Genomic DNA, 20,172 nt, shown 5'->3' with positions numbered 1-20,172 from the left:
GAGTGCCCTCAGGTGGTACAAGTCATGAATTGCATCTCCTCTGATAGTGCATATTGGTTAGAAAGATATGTAGAAATCACTTTTTAAAAAAATCCCAGTTTTTAAAAACTGTATATATGTCAAGGATAAGCTTAGTTTTGTCTTGGTTTAAAAAAATAGAAAAATGTACCAGTGTGTGGTTATTTCTTTGAAGAGATAGATTTTATAATCAGAAAATAATTGTTACGTATAAAAACACAAATATGATTACTCTTGCTTATATTGTATATTTAGTAATGATTTTAATGAGGCCGGGCGCGGTGGCTCAAGCCTGTAATCCCAGCACTTTGGGAGGCCGAGACGGGCAGATCACAAGGTCAGGAGATCGAGACCATCCTGGCTAACCTGGTGAAACCCCGTCTCTACTAAAAAAATACAAAAAATTAGCCGGGCGAGGTGGTGGGCGCCTATAGTCCCAGCTACTCGGGAGGCTGAGGCAGGAGAATGGCGTAAACCCGGGAGGCGGAGCTTGCAGTGAGCTGAGATCCGGCCACTGCACTCCAGCCTGGGCGACAGAGTGAGACTCCGTCTCAAAAAAAAAAAAAAAAAAGTAATGATTTTAATGATATAAATGTGCTGTAATCAATATATATTTTAAGAGGAAGGAGTTGCAGTCAGATGAAAATTTGATACTTTGTTGAAAGTATAGAATATCAAAATCTGTTATAAATACATTAAAAATGTATATGTTGCCTTATACTAAAAAGGATTCAAGCATCTAGCTCATGTGTTAGTCTGTCAAATACTAGTTTCAGAGCAAGAAGACATTTTGGGATCTTGCAAAAACTTAAAGTTGTTATGGCTTTAGATGTTTTGTATCACATCTTCTTTTGAGGAAATTAATGTCAATACATAACTTATACATAGTTTGCATATTGTGTCTAGTTTGAGAAAAGAAACCACTAGAACTTGGCCTGGTTTGTCTTTAAGTCCAGAAAATAGCATAGGAAAGTCTGTACAGTCTTGTATGTAGGTCATTTCTCTGAGTCTCTGTACTTCTCTTGCAGGTGTCAGTATTTTATTGGCATGCTATCATAGGTATAGAATTGCTTTTCATTTACCGTAGTTTTACCATAGGGAAGAAACTAGAATTGTGATTCTTAATATCTTGTTGGATGGGTCAGTTACATGATAAATAATTAAGGTACCAAAGTTTGGAGAGTAGATGTATAACATTTGAATTTCCCGTGTTTTAGAACAAACTAGCATTGTTTTTATTTCTGAACTTTCAAAAGAGTATCCATTGATATTAGGAACTAAATGATACTGATATTAGGAACTTATGTTAGGAACTAAATGTTCCTTTTTTAAAAGTAGTTAACATTATTATTATTATTATTGTCATTGACTTTTGATTTTTAGTTTTTAGCCAAATGGAAAGGATTATTTCTATCAATGAGTAGTCATATGGTTTGATTTCATAATGCAAATGCCAGTTAATGTGTTTTGTTTTGTTTTTCTGATTTTTTTTGTTTTGTTTTGTTTATTTTGAGACAAGAGCCTAGCTCTGTTGCCCAGGCTGGAGTGCAGTGGCGCGATCTTGGCTCACTGCAACCTCTGCCTCCCGGGTTCAAGTGATTCTCTCTCCTTAACCTTCCAAGTAGCCGGGATTGCAGGCACTCACCACCGCGCCCAGCTACTTTTTGTATTTTTAATAGAGATGACGTTTCACCATATTGGCCAGGCTGGTTTCAAACTTATGACCTCAAGTGATCTGCCCACCTTGGCCTCCCAAAGTGCTGGGATTACAGGTGTGAGCCACCGTGCACAGCCTTTTTTTTTTTTTATCTTGATCTTTTCAAATTAATGAATCAATGTGGAGAGACGCAATTACATTCTCTATTGTAAAGTAATAAGCTTTAAGAAACAATGTTCCTTCCACATTATAGAAAGTTTGGCAAATAGGAAAATCGACCATCATTTCACAAGCTACACAAGTATTTTAGTGTGGGAAAAAAATAGGATTTTTGTTAGATGATTTTGATACTTTATTCTCTTCTCAGTCACAATCTCAACCACTCATACTAGGGGCTGAGGAAAGAGAGATAATGGAAGAAATGAGTCCGTCACAGCTTCCTCCTGGTATTGTGGATCAGGTCACTGGCAAGGAAGCTTTTAGTTCCGTAGTTTTTTCATCATGGAAAACAAAGCATATAGAGTGGCTGAGTTCTAAATAGTGTGATTTACTTAGAAAATGACTTTTCATAAATTACTGTAGATAAGTACTATTTCTTATTTCTGATGGCCTTAATAAGGGTGGAAGTAGAAGCATAGGAGAGAGTAAGATGTTAAGAATCGGGAGTGTTCTTGGGAATAGATATCATTTCTTACGCAGATTCTCCAATGTAGAAAAGGTATGTACCCTACCCCAACATTATATGGGCCACCTCCCCTTTATCTAAACAAACATACCCACTAGTGTCACCTCTGAGCTTGGTCATACCCTGCCAAAAATCTTTGCTTTGGGTTCACAGCCAGTTCACTGCTGAAATCATCTACTGTCTTTCTTCCAAAAGCAAGTTGAAAAAGCCTAACTTGGCCGGGCGCGGTGGCTCAAGCCTGTAATCCCAGCACTTTGGGAGGCCGAGACGGGCGGATCATGAGGTCAGGAGATCGAGACCATCCTGGCTAATACGGTGAAACCCCGTCTCTACTAAAAAATACAAAAAACTAGCCGGGCGACGAGGTGGGCGCCTGTAGTCCCAGCTACTCGGGAGGCTGAGACAGGAGAATGGCGTGAACCCGGGAGGCGGAGCTTGCAGTGAGCTGAGATCCGGCCACTGCACTCCAGCCTGGGCGGCAGAGCAAGACTCCGTCTCAAAAAAAAAAAAAAAAAAGAAAGAAAAAGCCTAACTTACATGTCCTTTCCCTTTACAAACTGTAGCCTGATAAAACTGATGAGAAGCAGAACAAACTTATTGATAAAGTAACTACAAATATTAGTCTTGCCTGTTTCTTAATGTTTTTACCACTTTGTAAAACATTTTTCCATATAAAACATTTCTGTTTGTATTTTTATTTATTAGGTGCTAATATCAGTATTATCCACGGTTGTCATCGGCTAATCCTTCTCAGTGATTTTTCAGACTTTTAAAAGTTATGGAGATTTTTGTGCAAATGAGATATTTGGTAGTTCAGTCTATAAATGGACAAAAAATATGGAGCTTCTCTAATTGATGTGGGGTTCAGGATCTGCAACCTCTGAGACACCTCCATAGTTCTCTAGAACTGAATTTGAAAATTACTAGCTCATGTTTTGTGTTAAAACCAATAATCACATAATTCTCATTTTCTCTTCTCCCATGTCCCCTAAATCCTCCAATTTTTAAAATTTATAAAAAACAGTTTTCTGGGGGGCTAGTCATACCAACCTTTACGAGGTGCTTTGTGTGTTTGTATAATACTTCCATTTTTTTAATGAAAATGGTGGGTGGCAGAAATGTTTTCCTTTATTTTGTTTTTAACTTGGTATGCAATTATCTAATATACTGGAAAGTACAGAAGGTGCTAAATACAGTGAGTTATATTTGGAAGTTAAAAAAACACAAATCACATGTTCTAACATTTTTGAAAAAGAGCTGAATTAGTGCTCTTCCTTTTATACCAAATGCTACTGTGTATTTTTTCCTTTCTCCATGGAAATGGATTCAATTTTAAATGGGTGTATTACCTAAAGTGATATTTTTGATTTCTCTATTATTATTTATAGATTTTTGTAGGTAATAGTTATGGATTATATAAACTACAAAGTTAATTTTTGTGATAATTGGTGGAGGCAAATTTGCCCAACTGTTTTATTTTAAAGTAAAAGGTTTAAATCATTTGAAAATAGGAAATAATTTTTTAAATCCAAAAAAAAAAAGAAAATTATATGCATAACCAGTAAGATAATCCCACTGCTTTTGTTCTCAGCCAAGATGAAGCATGCCTTTTCAAAAAGAACACCCCAAAATAAGTATTTTACCATTATCTAAAAGACTACTTTTGCTGGGTTTTATTTTTTAATCTATTGAACATGAGAACATAGTCAAAAGTCATACCTTCCTTATAGTTGAAATTTTCTTCAGGTTTTATAATACTGAGATTTCATTTTTTAATGATAATTTGGCCTGACGTACCTTCCATTATGTGCATTTGTATGAGTTTTATCACAGCATTTAAAAATCTCTTTATGTTTGGAATTAATAGGATTTTAAAAAATCTCAATAGTTTCTAGAAATACTTTATAGTGACAGTTTTGTTTTTTAGTCTTCCAGATTGTTGATATTAATGCAAACAATATTAAACTTATCACAAAAATATTTTCAATAAAATGTATTTTTTACAAACTGTGTTAGGCACTGGGAATAATACGAAAATGATAGGTAAAGCCTGTCCCTTGCCTGATGTCACAGTCGGGCTAGAGCTGCCAGAAACAAGGCCAGCAAAATTAGGATACGGCTTGCAAATGTAGTGTGAAGAAAGGCCTTCGGAATACCAAAGAAAATTCTAGGGTCAGGGAAAGCTTTGAAGAGAAGGTGATGTTTCAGCTATGTTTTTAAGAATGGAGAGGGCTCATCAGTGATAGAACATTCTAGATAGGTTTGGAAGCATGACAGCATGGAGCGATTGGGAAATAACAAATACACTATGATGTGGCTTGGACATGAGAATTTATGTGGTGGGAGTCAGGAGTAGGGCATCCCAAGAGATAAGGTTGGGAAGGGCCTGGTGCTGATGAGTATGCATTTTATCATGGAGGTGGTGAAGAGTCATCGAAGGAAGCTAAATAAAGGATTGATATGATCAAGTTTGTGCTTTAGGACAAGTGTGGTGAGCATGCAAGTTACATGCATGAAGATCAATTCAGGACACTGTTGTGATAATACCGGTGAGAAAGATGAGGCCTGAACTGACAAAGTAGAGGAGAGGAGCAGAATGAAGAGGAGGTGACCAGCTTTCATTTAGTGCTGGCTATACCTGCCATGGCAGTGTTCTAGTTTTCTACCTTTGTCCTCACATAGAAATTAAAGCCATTCTGAGGCAGGAATAGCGATCTATTTATTGGTCACCTTCTGTGTGCCTGGTCCTAATCTGGCATATACATAACCAATCATCTTTATAACAACCCTACAAGGTTGGTGGTATTATCCTTGTTTCAGAAATGAGATTGGCACTTACAGAAGGTCACTGTAGTGGTGCAAGGACCCACAGCTAGATAGTGGCATTAGTGGCTTTTGTACCGAGATCTTAGAATTCAACCTCTTTTCTCTTTGTCAGTAAGATGTAATGGGCAGGCCAGGAAGGAGAGAACAGTGTTTTAAAATGATGACCAGGTGTGTCAGTTTGGGACCCCGGTAAAGATGGTACTGTTAACCAGAGACAGAGTGGAAGAGGGTGGAAGAGGAAATACTGTGCTGTAGGTAACACATTTGGTTCTGGATATACTGCATTTGGGGTTCTTTATTAATGCTTTCATGAAATCTTAAAAATTTGGACCTGAAAAGAATCCCAAAGATAATCTTGGACAAAGTTTTTTAGTTTAGGTTTGCGAAACAACTAATCTTATTGGAGAATTAACATTTTGAACCCTATAAAACCTATCTGTTCAGCCGGGTTCGGCAGGCTCACGCCTATAATCCCAGCACTATCGGAGGCCAAGGCGGGCGGATCACCTGAGACCAGGAGTCAGGAGTTCGAGACCAGCCTGGCCAATATGGTGAAACCCGATCTCTATTAAAAATACAAAAATTAGCTGGGCGTGGTGGCGGGCGCCTGTAGTCCCAGTTACTCGGGAGGCTGAGGCAGGAGAATTGCTTGAACACAGGAGGTGGAGGTTGCAGTGAGCTGAGATCGCACCACTGCACTCCAGCGTGGGTGACAAGAGCAAAAACTCTGTCTCCAAAAAAAAAAAAAAAAAAAAAAAAATCTGTTCATTAAGTATTAAATGACTAACAGGTTTGGGGATTGGGTAGATGGAGACAGTCTTTTTGTATGTCTGCCTGCTCTCCTTTATTCTCATACTTACCTCTCACAGTTGTCCCCTTTTGTGAATCACAGTAATGTGAGGTTAATATGTCTGTTGTTACTCACAATTTCCAATTAGGAAGATTGACCTGGAGAGATGGGATTTCCCCAGGTTGTCCAAAACCTAGAAAGGGAGGCACAAAGAGGATTGGGTTTTCGAGCCTTTAGGCCATTTATTTTTATTGAGTTTGTCTGGCCTTCAATTCAAGATCTTCGAAGCATTTTTAAAAACACCTTTGAGGGAAGTTGGTTTAGAATGAGAAATTAGGAAAGAGAAAACTTGAATTTACTTTTAGTTTTGTGTTTTTAAGTAAAATGTTACTTTATTGTGATTTAGTAGAAAGAACTTAAGTTTAGAGTCAACAGACTCTAGTTCTTCTGTCTCTCCCTCCGGTGGCAGGTTGCCTTCTCTAAAGCTATTTCCTAATTTATAAAATGTGAATCATGAGAATATTTATGTCAGGATATCATGGGAATTAAACAAGGCAACAGCATAGTATTAAACTATAAAATGTTATTTTGAATGCTAATGTCCAAAAAAAAAAAAAAAATGAAAATTCTATGTGGATTAACTTAGAGGGAAAAAAAAAGGTAGACTTTCAAATTTTCTCCAACATCTGCTTTATCTTAACTGTCCAGTAAAGACATCTTTTGGGTGTTTTTTTTTTTTTTTTTTCCTGTAGAAAAATTAATTCATCCATCATTTGAGTGCATCTGTATGCCAGGGCAAACTAGACACAAGTCTTGTCCTCATGGATCATCTTTCTCCTCTCACAGGGGAGATAAGACACAACCGTAACATACAAGAGAAACCCTGTCTAAGGACAGATAACATACTGTATTGGGTGTGTGAAGGGGATGAGCTTTCTTTTCACTGGAGCAGCTGGGAACATGTTAGTGACGAGCTGACTTTCAGGTTTGGATTTTGAAAGTTGGGCATACTATAGGCATGGGAAGACAAGGGGGAAAGCCATAGCAGGCCTGAGGAATAGCATACATGTACAAAAAGTGGAAAGAATGAGCTGTGTTTGTAGAGCAGGGAATTCTTTGGCCTGGTGGGAATAAATTCAGAAAGGTAGGTGATCAAGAAGGGCCTTTGGGTGATAGAGATTCAGTGTAAGTTGTCAAGCAAGAGTGATAATGTGAGCAAAGCTGTACTCCAGAAAGCTAGCTGTGGTTTGAAAAGGGAGCTGCTGGAGGCTGTAAGTTAAGCATTCAGTTCCTGAGTAGAGGCAGAAATAGAGAAGAAAATTCAAACAGTGGTAGAATGAGGTGAATTTAAACAGGAAACCAATGTGGTTCTGATTGTACTTCACTTACGTAACTTCTTCATTAAGAAAGAATTCTAGGCTGGGCGCGGTGGCTCAAGCCTGTAATCCCAGCACTTTGGGAGGCCGAGACGGGCGGATCACGAGGTCAGGAGATCGAGACCATTCTGGCGAACACGGTGAAACCCCGTCTCTACTAAAAAAATACAAAAATCTAGCCCGGCGAGGTGGCGGGCGCCTGTGGTCCCAGCTACTCTGGAGGCTGAGGCAGGAGAATGGCGGGGAACCCGGGAGGCGGAGCTTGCAGTGAGCTGAGGTCCGGCCACTGCACTCCAGCCCCGGCGATAGAGCGAGACTCCGTCTCAAAAAAAAAAAAAAAAAAAAGAATTCTGGCTACCCATTCTCATATGTTAATAATAGAGGTCTCGGCCAGGTCCAATGGCTCACGTCTGTAATCCTAGCATTTTGGGAGGCTGAGGCGGGTGGATCACGAGGTCAGGAGTTCGAGACCAGCCTGACCAACATGGTGAAACCCGTCTCTACTAAAAATAAGAAACTTAGCTGGGCATGGTGGTGAATGCCTGTAATCCCAGCTACTCAGGAGGCTGAGGCAGCAGAATCGTTTGAATCCAGGAGGTGGAAGTTACAGTGAGCCGAGATCGCGCCACTGTACTCTAGCCTGGGGGGCAGAGCGAGAGTCCATCTTAAAAAAAAAAAAAAAAAAGAGGCCTCACATATCATATATGTATCATATATGTTTGAATGTAATGTGTGTGACACCTAAAATTATTTCTACTATATGAAGAAAATCATTACTTTGGGAGAAACAGGTAAAAATGAAAATGTAATTCAGCTTGAGTTTTTCTGTGAGCCTCAGTCCAAGTTTTAGAAAGAAAGGTACATAGACACAATTCTGGCTTTAAATAGTTCACAATGTGACAAAAGAAAGAATTCTTAAGATTAATGGTAAATATACTTTCTTTGGGCAGATTCACTCTAAATATTGAGTTCAAGGGGTTTAATTACAGTATAAAAGGGTTTCTAGCTGTTGAAAAGGTTGGGAGCTACTGAATTAGGCCTCTAGATCCTGTAGCCTACCTGTTACACCTCAAAGCCTCAATTTTCAGCCCCTTCCTTAGCCTTTCTCAGCTAGGGTTGTGAGACAGTTAAGCTCTAAGGAAAATTGTTTGAGTAACTAATATCAGTTCTCCCAAGGACTATATTTAGGTATTCTTTACCTACCGTGGATGTGTTAGGGCTAGACTCTCTTGGAAGGATATTTCTCTTCTGTTCTCTTTCCTTGCCCTCCCTTTATGCTTCTGTTTTCTGATCCTCCATTTACATACAAGAACAACCTTGAAGTTCTGGGTTGGCATTGGGACCAGAAAACGACTATAGCTTTATCTTCTAATATTTGTGTTGATTAATGCTTGAAATTATATCTAATAATTCATAGTCACTAAAAGGAAAGTTTGAGTGAATATTTGATAGTAGCTTATCCTCTTAAAGTTTACAGATCTCAGGCCAGGCTGATTCTCTTCTCACTAGGGTCAGGCATGGTGGCTCAGGCCTGTAACCTCAGTGCTTTGGAAAGATCTCGAGGCCAGGAGTTTCAGACCAACCTGGGCAACATAGTGAGATCCTGTCTTTAAAAATATATATATTAAAAATTATGACCGGGTGCAGTGGCTCACTCCTGTAATCCCAGCACTTTGGGAGGCCGAGGCGGGTGGATCATGAGGTCAGAAGATCGAGACCATCCTGGCTAACATGGTGAAACTCCGTCTCTACTAAAAAATAAAAAAATAAAAAAAATTAGCCGGGCATGGTGGCCGGGCGTTGTGGTCCCAGCTACTCGGGAGGCTGAGGCAGGAGAATGGGTGAACCCAGGAGGCAGAGCTTGCAGTGAGCCGAGATTGCGCCACTGCACTCCAGCCTGGGCGACAGAGCGAGACTCTGTCAAAAAAAAAAAAAAAATAGGTGGGCATGATGGCATACACCTATAGCCCTAGCTTCTTGGGAGGCTGAGGCAGGAGGATCACTTGAGCCTGGGAGTTTGAGGTTACAGTGAGCTGTGATTGTGCCACTGCACTCCAGCCTGGGCTACAGTGAGGCCCTGTGTCTTTAAAAAAAAAAAAAAGAAAGTTTACAGATGTCCTAATCATTAGAGCTAATAAGGCCTAGATTATTATGTACTTGGTGGTTCTCCATGTTTTAAATTCCTTTGGGCTAAATCAGGTGTAAAATTGGGAATCTTGAATTTAAACCTCTAACTCAGGGATTCAAAAAGTGTGGTCCATGGCAACTCTTGAGGGTCCCCCTCTGGACCCTTTCAAGAGATCGTCTTCATTATACTTCAGCCAGAACAGCATGCCACAGCATACTGAATACAAAAGCAAATGAAATAATCTAGCTGTCTGGATTATTATTTAATATTTAGTATTAAATGCTAAAGAGATTTGTAAAACCATGGCATTCTAATCACTTAAAATTATTTGTTCTGGGAAATAGTTATTTTTCATTAAAATGTTATTTTTTTATGTAACTGCTTTTTAGTTATTTTAAAACTGAATTCCTAAAAGTTGAAACATGTAGTTTAGTTATTTAATATAGTAAATAATGATAGATACAACCCACATAAGCAAAAGCTCTTTAGTGTCTTTAATAATTGTTAGGAGTATAAGTGGATCCTAGGAAAAAGACCTTTGAAAACTACTGTCACAACTTAGCAGGGAGAGCTATTGACTAAGAGTGGAATTTTTATAGTCTTTTTATCTTTTCCAAACAGCCTAGCAAAGCAAAGAAATCTTAGAGGTTGTCTGTCAGATGGGCTTGATTATTCCATATTTTCTGTCCCTTCAGTGTCGGTGGACATGCCTAGCTTTGACTGTAACAAAGAACTCTTTCTTCCTGTCTTTTTCCTTTCTGTATTTCATCTTCTCTCCTCCCCCATGAAGACATCATGGAGGGCTGGCCAGAAGTGGGACTTTACAAGTCACAGAAGTGGCAAAAATTATTCCTAATTGCTCTCATCATCTGTCAACGAAAGGGAAAATGTAGATCTGATGGTCTTTTTGATGCTTAATATATAAAAATTGCACAGCAATTACCTTTGTAACCACCATCTATTTAATAGCACCAACTGTTGTTACTAGCTGTTTCTAGCTCTTAGTACATTTGTGATTTTTCTTTTTGTGATTTTTTGTGATTTTTCATAATTATATATGAATTACATATTCATATATGTGGATTTGTAAATTGTTTATACTAAATTACAATAAATGCATTTTAATATATTAACTTCTGTGACCTTTAAGTTCTTGTTCACTAACTGTCTGGGAAAGCTGCTTTAGCTTAATCATACCTGAAGCCTCATTTTTCATGAGCACAGCATTTAGTCTTACGTTGTGGAACTTAAGATACCTTGTCCTGCTTCAAGGTGGGAATGATTAAATGGCTAAAAAGAGGCAGATACTATTTTTGTGATAAATATGGGTTTCGTGTATTATAGAAAGTTATTTTAGCCTGGAGTTTGTTGTCATACAGACACTATATTCTGTCTGCCTTTCATTCCCTTTTCTTTGCGTCCTTGTGTCTCTGGCAGTTAGGCACCTTATAATCTATTGTCTGATGCATGTCCAGCTAGTGACTTCAGTTCTTCTAGGCTTATTTTACAATAGGCTTGATCTTTATTCAATGGTGCTACAATGACCTGAGGATGTCATCTCTGGTTATTTGCATGCTTTCCTACATGAGGATAGTAATTTGCATGTAATTACTTTATCTTTATTCATGAATTTTTATCCTTTATTGCTCATAAATTGAAGAAGCATTTTGCTGGATGTTAAATAGTCAAAAATTTTGATACCTCTGTGTGGAACATTTTCCTCCTAAAACAAAAAGAGAGGCTTTAATAGTCTGTCTTGTTTTCCATTGATGATAAGAGATGAATTGCAGGAACCACTTCCAGTCTGATGAGACCATTCATAACACATAGCAGCAGCCAAACCTGTTCCACGATTTTTACAGCTTAATCTTGGCTGTGCTTTTGTGCATTTGGAAGCGTGATAGTGCCCTGTCAGGTTTCCCATGTGCATATTTTGGGGCATTGCCTCTCAATTAACATTGGGCATTCCTGCTTTCATAATCTAGGCAAGGTAGAAAAATTCTAAAGAGTCTTTTGAAGATGGTGTTAAATAGCAGTATCTTTGAAGTCAGTTGGTATTTCATATATGAAAAATATTGTGGCACTATTTCATTAATACATGAATTGCTAAGAGGTAGATGCTGTTGTAATCTAAGAGAAGAAATGCTGTAGTTAACTGGAATTATTTGTACTCCTGTTAAGGTACTATGTTACATGATATGAGAGAAACAAATAATTCAAAATTTTTGGTCTTAATGGGGCTGTTAATTGTGTAGAGAGGATAAGTCATGGTCAAAAATATCCACAAGGCAGTGTAAGTACTATGAATGGTGCAGAATGGTAGTTAGGAAACAAATATAGAATGCTACTCATGTAAAGGTACCAAAAATAATTCTTACAAGGTAGACCTGATATTTCTGTGAGCTTTTGTCATTTCTGAAATGATTCACATGAGAAAACAAATGACTTCTGTTTTCTGGAAAATTTCAAGAGTATTTGGTTATGACATTGTCATTCATGTAGGAAGAAATACATTTTTTATGAAGGAGTTTATTTTGCAAACACTATCCTGCTCTTTGCTGTGGTAATATTGTAACAGAGAATTACTTTTTCTTCAGAAATAGTCACTGGTTTCCTATTGATTTAAAGTTTTCCTCAAGCCTTGAAATCAGTCCCACTTTGAAGACTGGATGAGTGATATGGGTGCCTAGGAAATGCGTTTCCAGTCTCTTTTGCAGATAACTAATGGAATTGGCCTTCTATTGCTAGGAAGATGGTAGAGTGGGTTTTGCGTAACTATTATAGTATTCTCTGATAACCCTGCCGTGGCTTCCTGTCAATCTTGAATAAATTACAGAATATTTTTTTTTTTAAGAGAGAGTCTTGCTTTGTTGCCCAATCTGGAGTGCAGTGGTGCGATCATAACTCACTGTAACCTCGAATTCCTGGGCTTAAAGGATCCTTCTGCCTCAACCTCCTAAGTAGCTGGGACTACAGGTGCATACCACCGCACCCAGCTAATTTTTAAATTTTTTGTAGCGATGAGGCCTCGCTACGTTGCTCAGGCTGCGCTTGAACTCCTGGCCTCAATGTCCTGCCTCAGTCTCCCAAAATGTTGGGATTACAGACATGAGCCACCACTCCTAGCCATCTTTAATTCTATTTAGTAAATCCCATGTGAGACAAACCCAGTTTATTTAATTTTTATGTATTCAACCAAACTATTTTAATAGAATTTTACATATTTTTGAATTTCAAAAAGTAAATGTGGACAATTTTGTCATTTAAATATTAGCTGTCCTGTGTTGTTTTAGATAGAGATTGCTTCTTGGTAAGCAGCTTGTTGAAATACCAGGAATTATTGTGCAGAGGTAGAGAAGGGCAAGGGCGATATGATTCCCATGGAAAAGGAGACAGCTGTCTTTGTTTAACTAGGACAGTCCTGGTTTTTGATGAACCATCCTGAATGGATATGTACTGAGAAAGTCATGACCTAAAAAATGCCTTTGGGTTTAATTCCTCCTCCTGGAAAGTAGTGTGATGGCAGAACAGCCACTGTATGCCTTCTCTCAACCAGCCCTGGTGTTTGGAAAGGGTATTCAGGTACTGGCTTTGCAGTCTTTCTAAACATTTGGGGTCATGTTGGCGTTATTCATAGAGTCACTTCATTCTTTATGTCCAGTTCTCTTGTTAGAAACTAGAGCTAGGTCAGGCGCAGTGACTCATGCCTGTAATTCCAGCAGTTCGGGAGGCCAAGGTGAAAGGATCACTTGAGGCCAAGATTTTAAGACCAGCTTGGGCAACATAGTGAGGCCTTGGCTCTTCAAAAAAATTAAAAAATTAGCTGGTTGTGGTGGCATGCACCTATAGTCCCAGCTACTCAAGAGACTGAGGTGGGAGGGTCACTTAAGCCTGCGAGTTTGAGGTTCCACTGCACTGGAACTCACTCACCACTGCACTTCAGTCTGGGCAATTGAAGTAAGACCCTGCCTCAAAACAAAAAACAAACTAGAGCCAGTTAGAGCTCCATCCATCTAGAACCACTCTTGTTAACAGAACTGGAATTTCCATAGCATTTTGTTTTTCAAATGAGAATAAGTTCTTTTTTTCTGATGATAAAGTCATGTGCTATTTATAAAAATTTAAGCAGTATAGAAAAGCATGAAGAAGAAAATAAAAATACCGAAAATTCCACCAATCACCTTTTAATATTTTTCAAAATGGAAAAAGCAGTAGGCATTGGGATATTTTTGAACTTTGTGTTATAAACAATTGTGAGATGAAGAACAGATGCACAGCATGGCACTTGTTATTTTCCGTAACAGCTTTATTGAGCTTTACTTCACATACCATACGGTTTACCCATTTAAAGGGTACCATTCAGTGGTTTTAGTATATTCACAGGGTTGTGCAACCTTTGCCACAATTTTAGAACATTTTATGTTTTTTTGAGACTGAGTCTCACTCTGTCGCCCAGGCTGGAGTGCAGTGGTGCTATCTCGGCTCACTGCAACTTCTGGCTCCCGGGTTCAAGCGATTCTCCTGCCTCAGCCTCCCAAGTAGCTGGGACTACAGGTGCCCGCCACCACACCTGGCTACTTTTTGTATTTTTAGTAGAGATGGGGTTTCACCATGTTAGCCAGGATGCTCTCGATCTCCTGACCTCGTGATCGGCACGCGTTGGCCTCCCAAAGTGCTGGGATTACAGGCCTGAGCCACCGTGCCTGGCCAATTTTAGAACATTTTTAATCACAGCAGAAAGAAACCCTTTACCCTTAAGTCATTGTCCCTTTACCCCCAATTCCTCCATACCTCCCAGCATCTGGCAACTACTAATATAATTTCTATCACTGAAGATTTGCCAGTTCTGGATGTTTGATATAAATGGAATCATAAAATATGTGAGTTTTTTTGTGACTGGCTTTCAGTTAGTGTACTGTTTTCAGGGCTCATACATCTTGTAGCATTTATCATGCATGGCATTTTGAAAAGCAAATCTTAGTTAAAAAGCATGTATTCATGTATCTAGGCATGCTTTCTTAGTTTTAGTTATTGGCTCATTTTAATTGTGTGAGTGTGGTGTATAGTGAAAAGTAATGGCTAAATCTTAAGATATTTTTTTTTTTTGAGACGGAGTCTCGCTCTGTCACCCAGGCTGGAGTGCTGTGGCCGGATCTCAGCTCACTGCAAGCTCCGCCTCCCGGGTTCACGCCATTCTCCTGTCTCAGCCTCCGGGGTAGCTGGGACTACAGGCGCCGCCACGTCGCCCGGCTAGTTTTTTGTAGTTTTTAGTAGAGACGGGGTTTCACGGTGTTAGCCAGGATGGTCTCGATCTCCTGACCTCGTGATCCGCCCGTCTCGGCCTCCCAAAGTGCTGGGATTACAGGCTTGAGCCACCGTGCCCGGCCAATCTTAAGAATTTTTAAAGTGATTAAAATCAAAGCAAGAAGCCTTCCTCAGATTCTTTAGTTGTTTTCTTTTTAATAAACATTTTAAAACTTGGTAAATTATGTAAAGGAGAACTGTGTAGCATTTTCAGTGCCAGATTGAATGTAAACAGGGATGAGTTCTTGACCAAATTGTGGAAATGTCTGAGGTTTATTCTCTTGGTCCAGGCTCAGTTTTCTTGCCCAAAATTGCCCTACCTCTGCCGCTTTCATTTTTTCCCACCCTTAAGTATGTTAGTTTACTTATCAGAAATCTCGTGCCTTTGTTATTTCTCTTAATTCTATTTTTCTCCTGTAAAAGTGGGAGAAAACAGACATGGTCTTTGAAAGTCTTTTAAAATACTTTTAAAGAATAAAAACCCCTGTCTTGGTTAAAGGAGATTCAGTTTTTTACATGTAGATGAGAGAGTGAAATTGTGTTTCCTTAAAATGATGTGAGGTATTCTCTTACCTTGAACGTCCCCACTTTCATCTATGGAATTGGGCGCCTTTATCATTTTCCCCTGAAACTTCAACCTTTTAGGCTATTCCAGGTTTATTTTCTCTCTGTTGCCCACTTGCATCCAGAGTGAAAGAAACCAAAACAAACCCTCTTTCTTTTGTACCCAAATATAAGTTTGAAGCTTTTTGCATAATTTTAATATCGTTCTAAAATTTTTCTCCTGAGCGTCTTTAGACAGATTCCTCATATTTCTTAGGAAATTGGATATTATCTAATTTTATATTTATGCTTCTCTCCTTTCAAATCTCTTGAAGTGGCTAATCAGAAAAAAACATGTACAATAAAACCTGAAGTAGGAAGTGAGATTCCTAGTGAAAGAAGAACTAATTATTTTAGTTTTCTGAGGGCTAATAGTAACTCTGAGTGTTGACTGCCAGAAAGTTCTAGTTGGTACAAAAAGGGGCATACCAGTTGACCAAGAAAAGAATATCAGAAGTAGAAGGCACAGCATGTGTCAGAAAGGCTCTGCAGAAGAATGGTGATACAGCATGTTTGAGAAATTGAGAGACCAGTGTACCTAGAGCCTAGAGAGCCATAGAGTAGGAATTCAGTGAGATATGTGGCAATCACATGGGGGACAAGCACTGGATTTTGGTATTTATCTTAAGAGCAGTGGGCAGCAGTTGAAGAGTTTTTACTAAGAGCAATGATTTGATCTGGTTAATTATTAAAGCGTCACTGGCTACTGTGGGGAGGGGGACAGATACCAAGATTGGAATGGGCAACTTAATAAGATGATGCTAATGTAATTGTCTAGGTCGGTGGTCTCTCAGTTTTTGAGCTTATCCCCTGGTAAATGTGTGTTTATCATTTATATGTATGTACTTTGTTGTTGACATGTTGAGTACATTGTAAGACTTTCAAAAACAGTAAAATGGATGAGAAAAATTAATGAAGTGCTACTATTTTCTTCCCTGCCCCAACTGATGTATGTTAAGCTTCTGGGATACAAGTTGCCCCACCCTGAACATGACTAAGCAAGGGATCATGGAACAAGAACAGTGGCAATGGAGATAGTTTGGAGAGAGAAATTAGGAGGTTGCATTAACAGGACTTGAAAATTGGTTAAATAGGAGTAAAAGAAAAGGTAGTGGATTTCTGGTTTGTGTAAGTGAATAGATAAGAGCACGGATTAAAGAGTCAACAAACACTCTGATAGAAGCTAATTGTGTTAAAGTAGCATTCTACCAGAATGTGGTGGTTTTTCTGAGCATATACTTAATAATTCCCTTAGTAACAAATGGTAGGAGGGCATTTGATGGGCAAGTCTTGATCTATGTTCAGGAAGAGGAAGCAGAGCAGTGAACCTGAGGACACAGGTTACTCTTGCCTTTGGAGGCATTAGGATATGACAGGATTGGTAAATGATAGGCCCCTCAACTTCTTGTTGCCTCTTCAAGTGTCTTTAGCTAGAGGCAGGGTCATTCATTTCACAACTAAAAATAAACGGCTTATGAAACATGGTGGACTGAGGAACATATTAAGACTATTGCCAGTGCAGATGAATAATTTGTCAGCAAGTTATCAACTGTTAGCAGTCATTTTCATATTGGTTTAGAAGGGAATAAAATGCATTTGAGTCACAATTTGAGAGAGGATTACAAGAAATAAAGGATGGGAAAAAACCCAATCATATATACAGTTTTGCCTTAAGGTTGAGCTAAAAAAAAAAAGGGGGGGGAAGATGTTTATGATGGTACATTTTCATGTATAGCTATATATGTACGATGCTCCATTTCCTGATATATATAGAAGTTTATCAAATTTTAAAACTTTGAAATAATATTTTTGAAAATGTTTCAAAATGCCACTTTAAAAATGCATTGCTTTGAATAAAATTTACTGTTTATAATCCTTATGCCTCCTAGCACAGTGCCCTGCAATGTGGTAACTTTTTTTTTTTTAATGCAGCAACTGTACCACTGCAGTATCTGCCTCCCTTCTATTCTAGATACCTTTCAGCAAACATAAACACATTTGCTTTCACTGTCTCAAAAATGTATTGCATAGAACTTTGTAATCATGTGAGAAATACCTGGGGGCATTATTGATGGTCTGAAGTGTGAACACCACTAATTTAGATTCTGATGTTGTGCTCACTCACCCACTCAGCTGACCAGCCTTCCAGAGAATGCAAGTCAGATTCAAGCCAGTCTTTAAGCAAACATTATCTCATTTAATCATAAGAAACAAAGCTAGGATGGGTCATATCCCCATTACCAATTGCCTTGGGACTAATTGCTAATAGGAGAAACTGCTGGTTGTAAAAATCATGAATGCAGAGTTTACTATAGTAACAAAATACAGTCATGCCAATCAAATCTAAACAGCCTGTCATTTTGCACTACTGGTAACTCACCCAACCATTTCTGCATTTCCCGGCTCATACAAAACACCTAATGGTAAAGTATGTTAAAGTCAGGGGTAAGCCTGAAGGATGGCTGTTTGACAACTGCATTAGCGATAAAGGGACAGCCATGCAAAAAAAAAAAAAGTTAATATGGCTAACTTAAAGAGAAATGTCCTTTCATAGGTAAAATGTAAGGTCTATGTAACATCAGTGCTAGTGTTAAAAACTATGTTGAAAACATCGTATTACTGAATTTACTCAACCTGGACAATAAGTGTTCTTTCCCTTATTTTGCTCTGCTCCCCTGACTGAATGAAGAAAGAGTTAATGGCATCAGTATTAAGCAGGAAGTTCTGTTAGGCTTAGGCATATAATGGAATGAATAATTTAGTATCTTCAGGAAATGCAAACTGCAGTAGAATTTAAGCAACCTATCAGAATTTAGATCAATATTTTACATGATAGTATGAAATTAAAGTCAGTGGAAAGAAGATGCTTAAAGATACGAAGTGCAAGAATGTTAATAGTTTAAACTGTGAGAAAGACTGGGAATTCTTGATTGGAAATATTTTGTCTTACGCAGCAATAATGGTTTACCTGCATTCTGACACTTGTTAGATGACTTTTTGCCAACATGATTGGTAATGGGATGTGGCAGCTTCTTTGCTGTCAAAGAAGAGATAATTTCTCAGGTTTTTCTTGTAAGTTTTTAAAATTGTCCTTATGGGGTTTTTTTTCCTCTTTAAATATGGAATAAAGGAACTGAAGGGTAAAACCTGAAGACTTTAATAAAGGTTTTATAGAAGTAGCCATTTGCAAACATCGGTAAGACAGATCTTTAAAAAACAGTTTAAACTTAAAATACAGTGATTGAAAATATTCTAAATTTTTTATCTCCTGTGGAGTGATCGCATTAGCTTGGTAGACATTTTATATGTACGCCTGTGGTCTTTCTATATCTTATGTCATTACTGTAAATAAATATTGTGCATGCAACTTTAATAATAGATTGAGTGGTTGGAAGTACTTAGCAAAGGTGACATTTATCAATCTTATTTTGTGTTTGCAAAAAAAAATACAGTGTATATAATATTTTCAAAGCAAGACTTAAATGGATTATGTTAAATCTAATTTCTAAAAATGATGAAAAATTATCTTATTTAAGACATTACAATTTTTAGATGTGTGTTGTTTAAATTATACTGGTTTGGTTCTGATTTTTCTAAAACTTTTAGTTAGCACGAGTTGTATGTTTTAAATAATACAGTCTTAGAGGAGATCTAAAGCACTGTCTTGTTTGCCTTTATGTGGGCTTTCTTAAGCCCCAGTGCATTTAACCACTCATTGTTTCTTGGTGAATACCAACGGAAAAAGAAAATCTTGCCCATGCTGAAAAGAATTTCTTTAAGATTTTACAGAAAATTATTGATGTAAAGTTTTGGATGTCACTAAAGTAATAGTTAAAAAAAAAGTTTTGTTTTTCTCATCCCAATTTTGAGTGTCACTTTGATTTCAGATAAATCCTTCCCCTTTTCATAGATCATCACCTTCTCATTGAGTTTTTTCTCCTAAAAAGAATTTACTTCATTGACACTTAAGCTAAAATTTAATGTAAATAGCCTAAATAAATGGCTGTTTGATCTGGCCACACCTTTTTAATAAGACATTTTGTCAAGTATGTATATATATTGAGGAAAAAATAGTAAATTGTGGCTTGGTAAAAAATGAATAGCTGATTTTTAGCAAACCAAAGATACTCTTATTTTGTATCAGTGAATATAAAACTCTTTATTGCAGTGGGCCGTTTATAATAACTTTGGTCTTTTTCCAACTAGTAGGAATGAGTTAATCTTAAGCACTTCCAAGCCTAAATTTTTTTCGGATTCAATTCTCCTAAATGAGAGGATAGATCTTGTGAAATTAACATTAATGGCCATAGATCTTGACTTCCTCTACCTTATCTTCATTGACTTTAAAAATATATAACCCTAAAATGCTGGTTATGCTCTTTGACCATATAACTTAGGAAATAACTAAGTTGTACGTGCATCATTTGATCTATGGCTGCTTATAGGGTTTTTCCACCAAAAAAAAGATTGCATAATTTTTTTTTAAGAGCCTATGTTAAAGAGGATGCGTTTTTATTAAATTACAGAGCTTCCAGGATGAGGATCTAGATAGGACGTATGTATAAATACATTTTGAACATTTCAAAGCACCTTTTAGTTTATGTGAAGTTCTTCAGATGGCCCCGTTGTCCTTCGAAGCTTCTAACACCAAGGTGTCTGTTGCAGCCCAGAGCAAGGTTACTGCTACCCAGGACAGCACTAATTTGCGATGTATTTTCTGTGGTAAGCAACATTATGTTTACATTACTTTTTCAAGCTGTGGTACATGCTACTTGCGCATTTCCA

The 20,172-nt window shown here is 37.9% G+C and overlaps 1 protein-coding gene across 5 annotated transcripts in view; it reads left to right on the top strand.

Moving 5' to 3' along the window:
- The window catches only part of ENAH (ENAH actin regulator), a 168,701-nt gene that overhangs the window by 107,509 nt on the left and 41,020 nt on the right, over nt 1-20,172 (top strand). The window lies entirely within an intron of this gene.

This window comes from Rhinopithecus roxellana, chromosome 8 (assembly GCF_007565055.1).
Source record: "Rhinopithecus roxellana isolate Shanxi Qingling chromosome 8, ASM756505v1, whole genome shotgun sequence".
Lineage (NCBI taxonomy): Eukaryota > Metazoa > Chordata > Mammalia > Primates > Cercopithecidae > Rhinopithecus > Rhinopithecus roxellana.
The sequence above is the reverse complement of the archived record's forward strand: the minus strand, read 5'-3'. Positions and strand labels throughout refer to the sequence as shown.